The sequence below is a fragment of the Sinocyclocheilus grahami genome, unplaced genomic scaffold, assembly GCF_001515645.1.
Source record: "Sinocyclocheilus grahami isolate Dianchi unplaced genomic scaffold, SAMN03320097.WGS_v1.1 scaffold184.1, whole genome shotgun sequence".
In the NCBI taxonomy this organism is placed as follows: domain Eukaryota; kingdom Metazoa; phylum Chordata; class Actinopteri; order Cypriniformes; family Cyprinidae; genus Sinocyclocheilus; species Sinocyclocheilus grahami.
The window spans coordinates 1,329,751-1,333,427 of record NW_015505363.1 but is presented as its reverse complement, the minus strand read 5'-3'; the positions used below and the strand labels follow the sequence as shown (position 1 = coordinate 1,333,427).

The window sequence follows — 3,677 nt, the reverse complement described above, 5'->3', positions numbered from 1 at the left end:
GTTCCTTACTTTTGACTTTGGTGGCTTAATCTGAGGAATATTCCCGATATGTGTCACCACATGGGGTTCTGAAGAGAAAAATTAAAAAAAATACTGTCAAAAAAGCATATTTTAAACTTGGTACACTCTCAGAAATAAAGGTATAACAGCTGTCACTGGGGCGGTACCTTTTCAAAAGGTAAATATTTGTACCTAAAGGGTCCATTTTGTTACCTTAAAGGTACATATTAGTGCCTAATAGGTACAAAGGTGTACCTTTTGAAAAGGTACCGCCCCAGTGACAGCTGTTGTACCTTTATTTCTGAGAGTGTTTATTGATGGTAAATTGAGTTGCAGCTGGTAGAAAACAACTCACAGAAGATGCAGTCTTTATTAAGTGTATTTGATTTGAATCATGCACATCACATTATCATTTTTACAATGTGGCTGAAATTTAAACTTAAATATAATGATTTGTTTACTGGAATTTTGACTTGCATTTGCTGCTTGGTGAGTTAGGACTGTGTGATAAATAATAAATAAAATTAAATACAATTCTAATAATTTTACCAAAAAAGTATTATTATTATTATTATTATTATTAAAGCAGCAATACTGTGCAGTTAAATAATATTCCTCACTCTCTCATGCCAGTATATAACCCATTTACATACATGTCTTAGGTTGCTCATGAAATCTGTTTATTAGCATAGTGATAACCATAGCAATTGTTTGGATTTATGACTGCAAACAATAAACATGAATAAGAACAGTTTATATCATTAGGTGTTAGTTTCTTATGCCTGAAGTAAGTTTAATATTAACCACTGGACAACACTTGTGAGAACACTGAACCACTGGTGAGAGCAACTCAGTAAAGAAATACAGACTTGGAAAAACTGTCAAGACATCATTGTGATTTGCTTCCTCCACATCTGGAGAACAGAGACACATGTTTGATATGCTTTTAAATGTGTCATTAACAACTAATTGTTCAGTTTGTTTGTTTCAGACTTTGAGTAAATATGGTTGTCATTCCTGTAAATAGCCAAATTCTGTGTGCAAAGTTAAAAAAGAAGAAGAGTGACAACAGTGATTTAGCTGTTTAGTGTGAATCTGGTTACAAGAATTTTATCAAAAGATGTCATTTGGGGTATTAACTTAAACCCCCTTAACACTTTCAGGTACAGTGACAGAATTTATTTCATACATTCACTTATTTTGCTATGAATTAATAACAATGCAAAATTAACGTGCAAATTAACATGGACATATTATGTTTAAATCCCAAAATCTGGGGCCAGGGGTCATTTTTGAGGTGTTTTTTCCTAGTGATTTATGCATTAAAGCAGGACTTCTCAACTCTGGCCCTCGAGGTCCACTTTCCTGCAGAGTTTAGCTCTAACCTTGATCAAACTCACCTGCCTGTTGCTTTCTAGTAATCCTGAAGACCTATTAGATGCTTCAGGTGTGTTTGATTACGGTTGGAGCTAAACTCTGTTGGAAGGTGGGCCTTGAGGGCCAGAGTTGGGAACCTCTGCAGGATAGTTCAGCCAAAAATGAAAATTCTGTCATCAATTACTTACCCTCATGTAAACACTGAATCATTGGACTATTGGTAATAACAGAACTTGAAACAATAGTTTTGCTATCAGTGCTTTTGGGAAAAGTACCCAAGATTGGTTTGAAATGCCATGTGCTCAAATATGCCTCCTTAAAATAAGCACACGGTTATTAATTTATAAACAGGGTTAGCTGAGGATGTAAATTTCACAAATCACCAAATATGGAAAGCTCTTTGCCAATTGATCTTTATTTTTTGCCATTGTGGTTACAGTGTGTAACCACCACACTTTATTTATATGCATTTATATATTTATAGTGTTTACCACCATCTAAAAGTTCATGCAGTTTAGAGTTGTATCATTACTTTTATAAATGCACATTCCTCAACATGATACCTTCAATAAAAGCTCCAATAAAGCAATTTTTGGGACCCTTTCAAGTTTAATATTAAAATGGTAATTCTTCTTTAGACTCAACAATTATATGTCATACTTCATACATACGAACTTTACATACAATATTACAATTTTCCCATTTTATGTATTTAATTATTTCATCTGTTATTAGGATGATTTGAAAATCACCCATCATGCAGACAACAGCCTGAACAGCTTCTGTAAGTGGCAGAAAGGCATCAATATGAAGGATGATGATCATCCAGTCCATCATGATGTGGCTGTCCTCATTACTAGGTACAAATGGCCTAATTGTAACCAAAATTACATTGCTTTAAATATATATAACACATGTGTTAACCCTTTTCTATGACACAGAAAAGACATTTGTGCTGCCATCAATAAGCCTTGTGAGACATTGGGACTGTCTCATGTGGCTGGAATGTGCCAACCTCATCGCAGCTGCAGCATCAATGAAGATACAGGCCTGCCCCTCGCATTTACAATCGCACATGAGCTCGGCCACAAGTAAGTCCTATAACACAGATTAAATATACTGTAGAGCCAGTCTTGGTTTTAAAATGTTTCAGATTATTATAAATGAGCTATTACTTACATTATTAATGGGATTGCCATGTATAGATTTTTAAAGATTATTAATGGAATTTTCATATACCTTTAGATTAAAAGTTTAAGACCACAAGAAGCAAAAATGGACTCAAGTGTCCAAACATTTGGCTGTTGTGTACACATTTCGATCACATTTTACTTGGGGACCAGTTATCAGTAGTATCTAACTTTTAACTATGACTTTTGCCTCAATAAACTCCTAATTTGCTGCTTATTAATAGTAAGGTAGTTGTTAAGTTTAGGTATGGGGTAAGATTAAGAGATCTAAAATATGGTCATGCAAAATAACACATTAATATGTGCTTTATAAGTCCTAAGAAACAGACAATATGCTAGGATTATGCATGCTAATAAGCAACTAGTTAATAGTGAGAATTGGTCCTTAAAATAAAGTGTTACCCACATTTCTAGACCGCTCCTGCCTTCCTCAAATTTGGTAAAGAAGAAAGGCCCTGTGACATTCTGTTATGAGACGAGAGACATGCGGATCCATATGCAAGCTTTTATTAAGAGACGTGGTTTTAACAGGCATGGGTCAGACAATGGCAAACAGGTATATCGAAGGCAAGGCAAGAGATAAATCCAGGTAGAAGGCAAAGGTCCAGGCAGGGGCAAACAGAGTCAGAAACAGCAAGCAAAAGGTTAATCCAAGATACGTGGCGTGAATCAGAGACCAGGAAAACAGATAAGGCAAGACTAAGACTAGACTAAGAAAACTATGAAAACTTAAACAGGCTCGGTAAGGTAGCTATCCACTAAACGGGGATAAACGCAAAACAATACACAAGACTAAAACAGAAAACACGGAATGGTTCGGTAAGGCAGCGAACACTTGGGGAGTGAAAAATGCAGAACAATACTCTGCGACGAGAGCAGGATCAGGGTAGGTGTTATATAGTGTGTGTAATGGCGTTCAGGTGAGCGTGTAATTGGTTTCAGGTGTGAGTGTAATCAGTGCTATGTGAAGCATACATAGCATGTTGGCATGCCTTCTGTAATGTCTTGGTTCTGTCTATTTGTGGTTGTACTAAACATTGTTGTTATTTACTCTTGAGTGGTAGAGCTTTTTTATATCTAATGCAGATAATGAGAGGGAAGGTGGCTGAT

At 35.7% G+C, this 3,677-nt stretch overlaps 1 long non-coding RNA gene across 1 annotated transcript in view; it reads left to right on the top strand.

The window, feature by feature from the left end:
- Nucleotides 1–2,458, top strand: part of LOC107594487 (uncharacterized) — a 5,612-nt gene extending 3,154 nt beyond the window's left edge. The window contains exons 2-3 of the long non-coding RNA XR_001610172.1: nt 2,113–2,237; nt 2,319–2,458. This is a non-coding gene — a long non-coding RNA (uncharacterized lncRNA). The remainder of the gene's footprint in view (nt 1–2,112; nt 2,238–2,318) is intronic.
- Nucleotides 2,459–3,677: the final 1,219 nt, after the last annotated feature.